Source organism: Leopardus geoffroyi, chromosome C3 (assembly GCF_018350155.1).
Source record: "Leopardus geoffroyi isolate Oge1 chromosome C3, O.geoffroyi_Oge1_pat1.0, whole genome shotgun sequence".
NCBI lineage: Eukaryota > Metazoa > Chordata > Mammalia > Carnivora > Felidae > Leopardus > Leopardus geoffroyi.
Genome location: NC_059338.1, coordinates 140,999,143 through 141,014,780, shown reverse-complemented (window position 1 = coordinate 141,014,780; position 15,638 = coordinate 140,999,143). Strand labels below are relative to the sequence as shown.

Genomic DNA, 15,638 nt, shown 5'->3' with positions numbered 1-15,638 from the left:
TGTGTCTAAGACTGCACCAGAAGATAAAATTCCTTCTTCCTCTTGCATTCTATGATGTGAAGACTTAGTAGCTGATAATGAGAAAGATTTCGTTCATCTTCTTAGTCTATTCACAGGGCTAGTGGCTGAGGATGAGGAATGGCAAATGGCTTGTATAGCTATCTTGTATCCATGGCAACTTTGAATACTCTCAACCAGTCTGTGAAAACAATACTTAAGATATCTACAAGAGATGAAAATGTGGTTATTACTGGTTCAGTGAATTTAATTAGTTTGACTACCTTTTGCACAATATGAAATTTTTCTGGAGCCTACAATGAAATAATTGATAAGAAAGTCCTTTGGAAGCTAGAAAGTGCTATCTATACTACTCCTTCTTAATTTTTATGACATAGATTTATGCTATAAAGAGCAAAAAAAAAAAAAATCAATGGCAATATGCTTACATCCCCAGTTTTGACCAAACTCATTAACTAACCTGCTGGGTCTATAGAAGAACAATCTGGTAGAGCTAAAAGTTTATCAACCTAAATAAAGAGGTAAACTGAGGCAAGCTCAAATTACCAGAAATTGAGTTTATTTGGGAACAGCAGAGGAACTGCAATTCCATAAATGCGTGACGTTGCAGGCTACAGGTGAGTCTGCTGAGGGTTTGGAGCAGGCTGTATTTATAGGCAAGTTGTGCAAAGAGGGGGATGTCCAGCCAGAGTCCAAGCAGTGAGTTCCATGGCTTGAGAATGGGAAAAGATTCTTGGCAGTTGCTCATTGGTCAGGGGATAAGTCTTGGTCTTCTGTACATCAGACATTTCTGAGAAATCAGTCTCTAGGTTCTTAAGTTCTGTTCTTCTAGGAGGTGCACGTGCGACATTCTCCATTTCATATAATCAGGTTCCACTTTACATTGAAGTCCTTTTACAAGTTACCAGGAATTTCTGAAGAAGTAAAATATTGGCAACAATATGATTTGTCTACCTTTTCCCTGTCTTACCTTCTTTACTTACCTTCCTTACCTTCAACTTACCTTCCTTAAACATCTCTTGACCGCCCAACATGTCAGACACCGACCTGAGAGCTAGGTACAGAGCAGGTGTCCTTTAATTCCATAGTTAGCCTGAGTTAGCCTATAGATTTGCTGTCAAAAGGTTTAACCTGGGCAGTTGCATCTAGTTCACCCTGTAGGTACACCGTGCAGCCCATTCCACAAACATTGACCAGGTGCCTGCTTCCTGCCAGCTACTGTGTCACATGCATGTGGACTTTGTCTTCAAGCAGTTCATGTTGTTTTGGAGGGAGCCTGACACGCAAGCTAACAGTCACGATAAGATACAGCGACCGCGTGTCCTCTCTGTAAAGGTAGGTGGGGAGGGGAGCAGGGAGGGCGGGAGAAGTCAGTTACGCTGTGTCCACCTGTGTGCCACGCAGAACTCCTAGGACTCCAGGGCTGCGAGTGAGGTTTCAACAGCACGTTGTTCAACCTTTCCATTTTACAGATGAGAAAACGGAGTCCCAAAGAGCGAGAGTGGCTTATAAATGGTTGAGTAATCAGTTAGTGCAGAACTAGAACTCAGGTTGCCGTCCGGGGTGTCTCCTCAGCAAGGGCAATGTTGCCCCCATTGGGGTGAAAATTGGTTCTTGGAGACAAAAATTTTAGATATTCTAAGGGTGCAGGGAATCCACAGAGGTGGCAGCCAGAGATGTTGGCCAACTGAGTTCCTCGCAGCAGGATCTCTTGAAGGACGAGCTGTGTAGTGCATCTTCGTGACTACCACAGGGACCTAATTCTGGTTCATTTTCCACCACCTCACAAGTTAGGTGTCATTATCCCCACCTAAAGAGAGAGAAACATGCTCAGAGAGGCTAAGCAACTTTCTGGAAGTCACACAGTTGGTAAATGGCAGAGATGGGACTTGCACCAAGGCTTTTCTGTTTCAAACATGTCCTCTTTAGGATTTCTAAAACTTTATTGACGTTCTTAGCAAATTCTTAAAAGTAGGCAGGGGAAGCTCTGCGTTATCATAGGGCAGAAGGGGAGGAGTCTCGGACTGCACAACTCTACCCACAGGATACAGGATATAGAACAAATTAGGAGAAACCGAATGTGATAAATTCAGACAGTAGATCATTGGCATTCTTGGATTTAAAATTCATGGTTTTAATCATTTGTGAGACTCCCTGGCTCATAACTTGAAAGAATCTCAAATTTTACTGATTCATACAGCTGAATATTTTGGGGATGGGCATGCCGATATTCCTGATGATCTACTCAGCTGGTGAGAGATGCTCATAGCTGATTTAGCAATTCTGCCTTCGCTTGGCTTTCTTATGCTGAGTCATTGTCCCATATTCAGAAACACTCATAAGGTGAAACGAATTTGATTTCTTTTTGAAAGGTGTCCAAAAAGGAAACTAACTGCTAATGCTGATGACCGAAGTGAAATGCCCGAAACAATTTTTAGCTAACAATGAAAAGTGTGGGATACGCTAGAGTGAAATGTCAAATTTGTCTGTGAAACAATCACACTCTAGATGGGGGCATCAGGTGGTCCCACAGAGGAATAGGAGACACCTGTGACACCATTTCAAGAGGGTGCTCTGGCCTCTGGCATAATTGTTCTCAAGCAACGGAGAGATTTTTAAGAGGCTAAACAGAGGCCACATTACTATATCTTATGGGAAATATTAAGGCTTATGGTGGTATTTATGAATTTGGGGTATTCTTGAAGGCCATACACCTGTCTCAAAAAAATAAAATGTTAAGTTCCAGCGTCTACTATAGTGGAGTTTCCTGAAATCTCTCTAGATATCTGTTCTGCCCCCAGTGTTGCCCATTTCGGAATATGGTATACCATTCACCTAGTCCCTCAGCCGCACAAACTCAGCCTCTCCCTTGGCCCTTCTGTTTTGCTCACACCATTTATTTAATTCCCCAGCAAAATCTTTTGACTCTAAATTGAAAGTGTGTTCTAAAGCACAGTTCTTTCTGTCACTTCTACCACGATTATTCATTCTCAAATAACCACCCTCCCATAGAAGAGCCTCATGAAGGAATGTCCTTCCTTCAGAATCCAAGGTGGTTGCTGGAAAAGAGAAGCCAGATCTAAGCAAACAGCAAAAACCTTTCAGTAACTTTCTACTTGACTTAGAATGAATCCAATATACTATTCATTGCCTCTAAAGCTACCCATGATCGGGTCCCTGGCTTCCCCTCAGACTTCATCTACCTACCCCCTGTTCACTCACTCTTTCTCAGTCATGTTGGCTTCTTATCTTTTTGGATGTGACAAACATGATCCTACCTCAGGGCCTTTGCACTTGCCTGGGACTCTATTTTTCTACATATCCATATGACCTTTCTCTTAGGTCTTCCTTAGGTCTTCACTCAGTGGTCACCACCTGACCTCTGACACAGGCCTTCCCTGACACATCTATGACCTGTCACCCTGCCAATCTCTACTTTCTTATTCAGCTTTACTTTTCTCAGTGGCATTTATTACCGTGGCCATTGCATTATATATGTGTATGTCTTTCTCCTTATATATTTATTCATTATCTATATCCCAAGCAGGAATATAAGCTCCATGAGAGAGAATTTCTTTTGTTCACTGCTGTCATACCAACACCAAAAACAAGGTGTGGCACACAGTGGCTACTCAGTAAATACTTAAGGAATATATATGTGAATATCTGGACAGTGGGTGCCCTGCTTTAAGTTGGTCATTCAGGATTAAGCAGACACTAGAAAGGAGACAGAGTGTCTGTGGAAGACCATGGTGGGCTTGGTTAGAGGTACCAGTCCTTTTCTGCCCCCAGGTCAACCCAAGGTTCCCCGGCCCTCAGAGGTACCAGACACAGCACGCTGTGCATCAGGCAGCCTGAGCACACTGGTATCCATCCTGATGGGGTGGTTCATGCAGGCAACTGGAAAGAAGAAGGTGTGGGCAGAACTGAGCTGTGTTACAAAGCAGGGGCGGAGTAGATTCACATCCTATTAATAAACTGAAGAATTAAGGTTGTTGAGACTGAAGGGTGAAATCTGCATATTTCTCTGAATGACTTTTGCATTGTGTTATACAAGCAGGCAGATTTTGTTCCTCCCTTTCTATTAGAGTTCTATTACTTTCAGGATGAATGTAGAATATTTATATTGCCATTGTTTATTTTAAAAAAAATGAAAGATGCAAATAAATAAATAAATAAATAAATGAAAGAAAGATGCAGGGCACCTGGGTGGCCCCGTCGGTTAAGCATCTGACTTCAGTTCAAGTCATGATGTCACGGTTCATGGGTTCGAGCCCTGCGTTGGGGTCTGTGCTGACACCTCAGAGCCTGGAGCCTGCTTCAGATTCTATGTCTCCCTCTTTGTGCCCCTCCCCACTCGTGCTCTGTCTCTTTCTCTCTCTCAAAAATAAACATTAAAAAACTTTTTTTTAGAAAATGAAAGATGCATTTCACCCTCAGTTGTATAAAATATTAGTAGCTGAAAACAGCACAGACTTAAATTATGTAAGTGGTAGCAAAGTCACCTTTTCCTGAGATAAACGTTAACATATTAGGAGCGTACTCTTTGTATTAAGAATGTCTAGTGTTTATCTGTAGTTTGGCAGACAGAAACCAGGGACAGCTGAAGAAAAAAATTCATGGTTTAAAGGGTAAACATTAAGCAAAAACACATCAAATTCAGAATGAACTTAAAATAAGGTGACGATTTTTCATTTAATATGAACTAATCATTTGATAAACTAATTTTGCTTTTTGAAATCTAATCCCATGTGAACTATTTTTCAGTTAATTTCATTTAATTTTCTCAGTTTCCTTTCATAATTATGCGGTGTATATGATTCCCTATGCCAGTCAGATAATACTTTTTAAAAATCTCTTCATTCCTATCACCAAAATATATATGTAGGTATAGCACAATAAGTCCTATAGAATCTGTATTGAGTGAGTTTCTGCTTCTTTGTTCTGAATGTGAGAAGGCTTTGCACAGAGAGTATCTTCGATACTTAGTTTAGCACTCTGGGTACAACAGTAGTTCAATTAATGTCAGGTGATTGCTAATACTGAAAAGATATTGTCTTTCTGGGCTACACCTTTTTTCATCCTTTGGGCTAAAGAGAGCAGACTTGATGCGTTAATATTATGATTAAAAGAAATTATGGTCAGAGTAAAAGAAAAATGTCAATCGGCTACAGATTAAAAATACAATTGATTTTTCTTTTTAAATAGTGCTGGCTAGGAGACTTCCATTGCTGGAGAAATAAAATGGATGCAATTTTCCTAGGAGTCTACTAAATGAGTTGGAAATTTACACACACACACACACACACACATACACACACACACTGCACAGGAATGTTTATAGCAGCTTTATTCATAATTACCAAAATTTGGAAGCAATGGAAATGTCCTTCAACATGTGAATGGATAGACTATGACACATCCGTACAATGCAATAGTATTCAGTCTTAAAAAGAAACGAACCAAAAAAGAAACAAAAAGAAGTCTGGGAAACTTTAATGCATGTTGCTAAGTAGAGGAAGCCAATCTGTAAAGGCTACATATTGTATGAGTCTAACTCTATGACAATCTGTAACAGGCAAGATTGCACAGACAGTACAGAGACAGTACAAAAATTGTTAGTTGCCAAGGATTTGCCTGGGAGAGAGGGGGAGATTGAATAGGCAGAGCCTAGGGGGTTTTTAAGGCAGAGAAACTATGTTCTATGTAACACTGCAATGGCAGGTATGTGGCATTATGCATTTGTCCGAAAGCGTAGAATATACAATACATAGAGTGAACCCTAATGTAAACGATGGACTTTGTTAATAATACTGTATCATTATAGGTTCATCAACTGTAACAAATGTTCCACACTGGCGCAAGGTGCTAATAACAGGGAAATGGGGGTGGGGTAGGGAAGGAGAGGGAGGGTATATGGGAACTCTCTACTCACTGTTCAATTTTTCTGCAAACCTAAAATCTCTAAAAAATAAAGTCTATTGATGAGTTTCAAAGTTAAAAATAATGACACAGTGATAAACTGTCTATAATAAATCCAATTCAGCTATAACTATATAGATAGGCTGCAAGTAAGAGAATGAGAATCATGCAAACATTAGTCAGAAAAAAATCTTTAGAGCAAAGAAAATTTCCAGAAACAGAGAGGAACACACTGGTAAAAAGATCAGCCTGCCAGGAAGACCTAGCAGTCGTACTTCTGGGCATTTACCCCAGAGGAATGAAAAATGATAGACTAGTTCTGTGTCTCAACGGCGGTGATGGTTACATGAATCTACACACCGTGACCGAAATGGCATACATGACACATGTACCAGTGCCAGTTTCCTACAGTGACACAAAGTGCAGCCATGCGGAGAAACTGACAGAGTACACGGGACCTCTCTGTATTATCTTTCCAATTTCTTAGAAGTCAGTGATTATTTCAAAGGCAAAACTTGAAAACAAAAAGGACGATGTGGGTTAAGAAAGTGATTTTTTATTTTTTTCATGTTTATATATGTTTGAGAGAGAGAGCACAAGCAGGGGAGGGGCAGAGAGAGAGGGAGACAGAGGATCCAAAGCAGGTTCCGCACTCTTAGCACAAAGCCTGACGCGGGGCTGGAACTCACGAACCCCGAGATCATGAGCTGAGCCTAGTGACCCGAGCTGAAGTCGGACGCTCAACGGACTGAGCCACCCAGGTGGCCCATGAAAGTGATTTTTTAAGGTATAGTTTACGTCACCCAAGTGGGTTTTGCCAGGGGTGTCCTTCCAGCTGCTGCTTCATGATCCCCCATCAATCTTCTTGAAGCGGCCTCTATGAGCTTGGCCAGCCGGTGCTCCGGTGCGTCTGGAACGCCTCATTACTGCATTCTGGCCAGCTGTGGCTCTGTGCTCGCCGTTTTCCAAGCTGCCCTCGACAAGTTACTGCCAGAGTGACTTTTCCATCAAAGGTGTTTCTTCTCTTTTGCCTTTTTGAAGTACCTAAGAGATGTGATTTGCCCTTTACTTATTTTTCAAAGGAGCTCAGGCATCCACTGTTCTCGTTTTCAGTTGATTTGTTTAGTTAAATTTCCCAAAGGAGAGACAAAAAAGGCAGACACTGAGGACAGGTGCATCAGCGTTGTTTCTACCGGTTGGTGGTGAGCCAGGAACGGAATGACCAGGTATTCAGAATGGCTGGGGCATCAAAGGTGACAGGAATGTTAACAGTCAACACTATGTTTTGATATTCATGGAACAGAGGAGAAACGCTCCCAAAATTCCATTTGGATTTAACCGAGTTGATTATACAGAATATTGGCTACTCGTAAAAATCACCCTGGAAGCTTTAAAAAAGTAAAAAAATACTCAGGCTGGGTGGCTTCCATCAGTTGAGCATCTGACTCTTGATTTTGGTTCAGGTCATATATCAGGATTGTGGGATCAAGCCCCGTGTCTTGTTGGGCTCTGCCCTGAGACTGCTTGGAATTTCTCTCTCTTCTTCTTCTCCCTCTGCCCCTCTCCTGGGCTCACGTGCTCGCTCTCTCTCTCTCATTCAAATTTAAAAACAAACAAACAAACAAACAAACAAACAAACAGAAACAACAAAAAAAATAATGCTCATGTCCTATCACAAACCAGGTAAACTGGAATTCTGGTTTAACATATACCAAAGACACAGGAATATACATGTGTATATCTGTATACCAGATTTCACATATACCAGTGGTATAGATAGTATGTTAATAAGTGGCCTAGAGGGAAGTAAAGTTGAAAGGGGAATAGGAAATGTATGCGTGTGCTTATTGGAGAGGTTGTCAGTTAAAACTGGGTCGTCAGAGAAGGCATTCTTTGCCTGCTCTGTTGTTTTCTCTTTCATGAAGCTCTTTCAACATAATACGTAACCCTTAGGAAAGGAAATCTTGTAATGTATCAATGTCAGTCTGCATTTATTAAGTCAACATTATGAACATAAGGAACTTGTCTTGAGAGTAAATATTTATAAATTGAAATAATTAGGCCTGATTGCTATCTCATAGTTTAAAACGAGCCGGAAAGAAGTGACTCATTGGAATTACTATTTGCATTAGGTACTCTACTAATACATGACAATATGTTCCATAGTTCAGAATATTACTTCCTTTCAAGCCTGAGATATCCTGAAAGAGCGAAGTTCACTTGGGGTACACCATTTTCTTTCAAAATATAAAATGCATTGCCTTTTAAGATTTTAGAAATACTACTGGCTGTTGTACAACATTTGAAACGCAAAAGAAAAATTATCAGCCATAATCTCACTGTTAACATTTTGGTTTATGTTCATCTAGTCATTTTTATCTATATATACATGCGTGGAGTTTTCCTTTTTTTCTTTTATGTTTTTAAAAACATGCTGGGTATGCCAAGCAATCTATAATTATACATTATATATAGTGTGTATTTACATATGCTACTTATACTGTAACTATGTAGTATAATTATAAATTATAAGTAAGACTTAATTAAAATATTTGGAAAAGTAGGTTTTTGACAAAATGGAAGGTTCTGATGCTTTTTCTCTGATTTTGACTTGGCCATGTACACCCTTGGTTGTCACCAGACCTGGCTGTCAGCCAGCTCTGCCCAAGTCTGAAGACTCAAATTTCTACATCTACTCTCTGGTTCCAATCTTGTGATCGCCCCTTTTGTTACTCTGCTTCTCTTGCTGTATCACTCTTCAATGTCATCGATCCTTCCAGGCTCTGTAACTTTTCCGATTTCTTCCCACCAACTTGTCTCCTCAATTCCTGCTTCATGTAGCCTAGATTCTGCAATCCACATCTGAAAGACCCCTCACCGCAGTTTCTTCATTGTGTCCCTTGGTCTCCCAATCATGAGCCAATATAACTAGAAATGTCTGCTTTGCCAGTTTTAACACTGCCAGAGAAAGTCACCTAAGAATGTAGACTGGTTCCACTCCAGCCTCAAACAGGTCCTCAACTGTGTCAGAAATTCTGTTTCCGGCTCTATTAAGGCAACCATTTCAACCCTTCTCTGTCATCCTTAATCTCTTCTCCAACTTTGTCCACAGCCCTTAGGACATGTTTTTCCCACATGTCTCCCAGGGGCTGAGAGAAAACTTTAGTTAGAGGTTTTCTGGAGATGCCTCTAATCGTCATACTGCGTTTGGACACTTGGCCTGGAGTGGAAAGGAGGACAGGAAAGGTAGCTCAGGTGTCAAGAAGGAAATCAACCAGTTTTCGTTCTATATTTGGAGTTACCCGAGGCTCTGGGTCTCTGATAGACGGTTGGTTCAGGGGAGCCTCGGTGAAGGGCCCCAGGCCCCGTCAGTCCCTTGCAGGGACATGGTTATCCAAGCCTCACAGATACAGGTCCCCAAGCGGATTCAGATCTCCAGTGGTTGTCTCCACGCAAGGGGCCTGGCTTATGGGGTTTTCATTTCTGTTGTCCCCTCTGAGGACGTTCTCATTTTAGTGCTCTGAACGGCCATATAAATGGCACTTGGTGCCAGGACCTCGGGAAGTCCGGTCTGACATAGTACATAAGACCTCAGATTTTATTATTTTTTATTTTTTTATTCTCCTCTTGATCTTGGTTGTAATATATCCAGTTGGCAGCTCTTAAGAGCTCCTCAAGGGTCCCTTCTGGACCAACAGCCAGTTTTTGCAGTTTTTTTCTGAATATTTGGGGCCAGTCCAGTGACAAATTCGTCTTTTAGAATCGTCTCAGCCTCAGGGGTATTAGGGGAGATAGCTGTATTTTTAATGAGAGCCTCCCTTAACCTTTCCAGGAAGGCCACCGGACTTTTATTTTGTGTCTGTAAGATAGTGGATAATTTAGCGTAATTTAAAGGTTTAACCTTAGACCTCCTGACCAGATATAATTTTTTTTAAGATTTTTTTTTATAAACTTATTACAACTTTCTTTTGCTTTTAGATTTTGACCTAAGTCTTTCTTTTTTCTTTAAGAAAAAAGGTATTTCCATTGCTTATATACATATTTTTTATATATCTACTCTTTTACATGTAGAGTTTTTTAAATTTTTATTAGTCTTTACTACGTTTAGCAGAATTTTAACTCTCAGAAACCTTAGTCATCAGTGAAAACTAAGTAGTAACCAATTATGAACTGTTACATTAGAATTTCTTAGATGGCACACTATGAATCAATTAAGCACAAAGCATGTTTTTTCAACAGATGCAAATATCTTTGGTTTTTCTGCAAGAAGTCAAAAGCACAGACTTACATCTAGTAATAAGCACTTTAGTCTCTTATCTCATTGGATATCCAATGAATTTAATCCCAATTTATTATGTAAGTAAAAACTGTAACGTTTTAGGCTACCAAAGACTTTGACAGGTATGCTAACAATTAGCCATGAAAACTATGAGACAAAGTTAACCATTACTTTAAGTCATCTTTTTGCTAACAAATTGGAACAGAGATAACATGAATTTATTTGACCTTAAATCTAGGTAGAATGAAAGCTTTTTTTTTTTTTTTTTTTAATGTTGATAAACATTGTCTATCTCAAACCAACAAACTTAAATTAGCTTAAACACTGAATACGTTTTACTTGGGTCCACGGAAGACACTTTGTCCCCCAGGTTAATTTTTACCTGGAACGTTGGTGGGGAAATCTGACATCCGGGGTCTTCGCTCCTCCACATCTAGGGTGGGAGGAGGAGCTGACGGTGCCTGAGGCATTGGGGAGCCAGTTGTGCAGGCCGCCCCCCAGGTGGGGCAGAAACAGGAGGGGGGGAAGGGCAGGCAGAAGAGGCGAGGTGCCAGCAGAAGGCAGAGAAAGAATTCCTTGGTTTAAATCTTATCAGGTCAGACGGAGGAGCAGACTCCACGTTTCTTTTGTTCTGTTCTGTTTTGTTTTGTCCCCACCCCCCTCCAGTCCGTGTCAGTCCGGAGAAGACAGGGAGTTTCCCCAAAACGAAAGGAGTTTCGGCAGCTGCTTGGGAACACTCCTTAAAGTCCCCGTTCTTAGGTAGGCCAACCAGAGACAGTTGGCTCTAATGATCATAGTCACTGACCCAGGAAATGAAGGAGAGACAAATCCCCACACACAGTCACACGGCCACTCCAACCCACCAGCCAGCACCCGGCGCCTTAGAGTTGCGGCTTCGTTCCTCGTCCCTCTTGGACCTACCAGGGCAACGCTGGGAGGTGATCAGGCTCCCCTTCTGCCTCTTAGGGGCAGGTCTGCCAAAACGAACCCGGGCTCTTACCAGTCTGATGGGCGCTCCCTGAGCTGGCTCCTGGGCCTCACGGGTTCCGTTGGCGCACACGGGGTCCCTGCCCCAGTGCAGGGCTAGTCTCCTGAGGATCAAAAGGTCTGCTGGCACCAGGTGAAGCCGCCTCTCCCAGCGCCCCGCCCCGAGGTTCGCATCCCCGGTGGCAAAGGAGGTGGAAACCACTGCCTCCGAATCCCGGATGCAAGCCCCCAAGTAATGTAGCAGGATTCTCGCACAGTCGTGACACAGAGGCTTTTCTTTCCAGGATGCAGCTGTATTCCTGCCAGCACCGCTCAGTTGGGTTCCTACCCAAAGAACTGAGCCCCGAACGCCACGTGGCATAGTTCTTTATATATTTTTCACTTCTTTGTCTCCCACATATGGTACACATACAAACATGCAGTCTGATTAAATGGTCTCATGTTACAAGATCATGAGGGTTGTTGTCATGTACACACACAGCCAGATTACCTTGAGGTTTTTTTTTTTTTTTTTTCCTTAGGGAGAGGACCCTACCACAATAATACATTTATAAAAGTAGATCATACACTAAACACAAAAGAAACCTCCAATATTTCAATATAGAGATGTTGTATTGACCATGATCTTTGACCACAATGCAAATAAGGTAGAAGTGAATAATAAAAAAGATACATTACACATTCTTAAATATTTGGAAGTTAAAAATAACACTGTTGAATAACACATGAATTACAAAGATCACCCAAATACACACACACACACACACACACACACATATATATATATATATATATATATATATATATATATATATCAACTTAGCTGGGCTAAAGAGTATCCACGTAGCTGATAAAATACAGCTTTTGTGACGTCTGAGCGGATGTTTCAGAAGAGATTAGCATGTGAACCGGCCGACTGTGTAAAGAGATCCACTCCCATCAATGTGAGTGGGCATCATACAATCCTGTGAGGGCCTGAATAGAACAAAAGTGCAGAAAGGGCAAATTTTCTTCCTTTTCTTGAGCTAAGACATTCATCTTCTCCTGCCCTTGGTCCTAGAGTCCAAAGGTGTTTGGGCCTTTGGACTCTGGGACATGACACTGGTGCCCCCTTCCAATAATATAATGGGAAGATAATATAGAGACTTCCCATATCCCAAACCCATGTTCCCTTATTATGACCTTCTTATATTAGCATGGTACAATTGCCTCAATTAACAAACCAAATAAGGGGTGCCTGGGTGGCTCAGTCGGTTAAGTGTCCAACTCTTGATTTCAGCTCAGGTCATAATCTCATAGTTTGTGAGACTGAGCCCTTCTTGGACTCTGCAGCACAGAGCCTGCTTGGGCTTCTCTCTCTCCCTCTCTCTCTGCCCCTCATCCACTCGTACTTGCTCTCTCTCTCTCAAAATAAACAAACATTAAAAAAATAAACCAAATAATACATTCTTATTACCTAAACTTCATACTTTATTCAGATTCTCTAGGTTTTTCCCTAATGCCCAAATAGAACATTACACTTAGTAGTCAAATCTCCTTATGCTCCTCTTGGCTGCAACAGTTCCCCAGACTTTCCTTGATTTTGTTGACTTTGACAATGTTGAGAAGCATTGGTCAGATATTTTGCAGGATGCCCCACTTATGGAATTTGTCTGATGTTCTCTTATGATTAGCCTGGGATTATCGTATTTGGGAGGAAGACGGCACCTAAAGTGCCACTTACATCACGTCACTTCAGTGGTAATTACTATCAACATGAGCTATCGCTGTTGAGGCAGACCTTGCTCACCTGGCTGAGGCAGTATCTGTCAGGTCCCCACTGTGAAGTTATACTCTTTCCCCCTTTCGATAGCATACTCTGCCAAAGGAAGTCGCTATGGAGAGCCCACCCTACGGAGTGGGGAGTGAAAATATTATATAAAAAATGATGCTTTGAGGGAAATTCACAGCTTTAAATACTTCTACTTTAGAAGAGTTGACCATCAAAATTAACGATCCCAGTGTCCATATTTAGAAGTTAAACAATGAACAATAATAAACCTAAAGAGTAGAATAAAAGAGAAAAATTAAGGCAGAAATTGGTACAATGGAAAACAACAATATGAGAGCTATCAACTCAACTTAAAGTTGGTTCTGTAAAAAAAAAAAACTAACTAAAATAGACAAATCTCTGGAAACACTGATCAAGAGAAGAGAGAAGACTTAAAACAATATTATAAAAAAAACTGGAGTATGATAATCTGTGTGGTGCCCTTCAGCTTCTAGCTCTTGAAAATCCATCCTTCTTTTCTTCTTTCATTGAAGTTATTAGTACGAACAAAGCCATGTTTTATATTCTGAGTTCATGGACTTTCTTTCTTTCTTTCTTCTTTCTTACCACAGTGCTTATGACTCACTTCCCATTAGCCCAGTAAGCAAACAGACTCTTGCAGTCAAGGATCTCGGTTTCAGTTCTTAGCACCAAAACCAGGAGGATAGCAGGTGTCAGAGATTAGGTCTTGGTGCAGGTTGGGGTCTCCTAAAGCAGATGACGGGATGGACACTGGGGAGTGCGATGTTTATTAGGGATCACCATCTATGAAAGGGTGGGCAGGGAGAGATGGCCACCTAGCATGTGGCAAAACTAGCAACACCTCAGCTGTCCTGGTAGGGAGCTCGGGGGTAATGTTGCCCAGAAGTACATCCTGCACTGACCTAAATGGCCTCATCCTTCTGGATTTGCATGTCACAGTCACTGGATGCAGGCTGTTTCAGGGAGGGCAAAGAGGTTCTCTATTGCCACGGGAAACCCTAAAAGAAATGACGCCTGGGCACTCTCAAAACTTCAGCTTGAAGAAAACGAACAGGATGAGATTAATACTACTGGATGTCAAGATTGATTATAAAGCCACAGTAGCAAAGACAGTAAGATATTGGCATAGAGATGGGCAGATATACCCTTGGAACTAAAAAGGTTCAAAGAACCTTTCAAATTGCCACCCACATATGGCAATTTGATTTGTGCAAAATGCGATTACAGTACACTGGATGAGAGAATGGTCCTTTAATGAGTGATGCTGGGCCATGGGCTGTTGTGTCAGTCAAGGTCCAGTGAGGAAACCAGAAATCACACCACTTGTTTTAACAGAGACACCTGAATATGAGGAATGTGGTACATAACTTGGGGAATTGCAGTGGCAAAAAGGACACAGGCAGTTACCAGAGAGTGTACGCAGGAGGCAGCTTCCAGTGCTAGGCTGAGTAGTCTGAGAGGAGGGGCTTGTGATTATTAGAACCCAGAAGCTTGGAGGAGAGGTCCATCAGATGGGGTGCGGGGCCCCCGGATCTCAGAGGATGGGGTACGAGCTGGCAAGACTGATTCCCTGCACAATGGGGCTTGTTCTGGGGGTATAGAAATAACTAGAAACCAGAACAACTACTACTGAACAAGGCCATTGCTGTGTTGAGGGTCACTGCAGGAGTGACACTAACAGGCGTAACAGAAAGGAGCACATTCCTGGTCCCTCTTGAACTTCTAGTCTCCTTCCATGGTGTCTTACTGGTGGGATGGAACAGGAGGCAGGGTGGCAAAAGAGGCAGGGGTTCATTGAGTCCCACCCTAACATCACAAAGCAAATAGAAAAAAGGAGGGTTTTTAACCCAGAAAATAGCATTAAGCAATATAGCACTGATACCAACGCTAAAAAAATGAATCTTGATCACAACCACATTATACACAAAAATCTATGCCAGAGAGATTTTTAGTTTAATTACGAAAGGAAAAATATAATCCTCTAGAAGAAAACAGACATTATAAGAGAATATTTTCAAGAGATATAGAGAGAGTGAAAGCAATAAAATGTTAACAGAGGATGAATCTAGGTGAAGGGCATATTAGTATTTAGTGTACCATTTGATAACTTTTTGTGGTTTGAAATTTTTCAAAATAAAAATTTGAAGCAAAAGAAACAGTCTTTTGACTGTGATCAGTGACAATAAAAAGATATAGTCGTATCCCCATTTTCTAAATTACTTTCCAACTGGTTCTACTTCTAGAGACACTATTTGTAAGCATGCTTGTTCAATACCAGTGTTAGTACACTTTGCCCAATAACTGACTTAAAAATCTTCTTTGCCAGTAGAATAAAACTTAAACTTCAAGAGCAATTAAATAATTTCAATTCCAGTAGGAAAACATTATTCATTCTGTTTTTATGGTAATAACTCCAAGATGATTTGATTTGACTGCTGCTAGGGCCAGACTAACATTGACTTAGTATCACATTTAAATTAATACAAGTATGGTGGCCAGAATGATTTTTAAATATTTTAGATATTTATATTGTCAAAGAAAAGTCCAAAGGAAATGCAATGAAAACCAGCAAGTTCTTAAATGCTTCTCTTCCAGTGATCTCTCTTTGTCTCCTACACATTCTCTACAAATCCCAAAATG

At 41.1% G+C, this 15,638-nt stretch overlaps 1 long non-coding RNA gene across 1 annotated transcript; it reads right to left on the bottom strand.

Annotated features, from left to right (window-relative positions):
* Positions 1–555: 555 nt before the first annotated feature.
* Positions 556–7,392, bottom strand: LOC123586194. The gene is made up of 2 exons (XR_006706668.1): positions 6,744–7,392; positions 556–1,828 (listed from the first exon to the last, which is right to left on the bottom strand). It is a non-coding gene; the product is annotated as an uncharacterized LOC123586194 (long non-coding RNA).
* Positions 7,393–15,638: the final 8,246 nt, after the last annotated feature.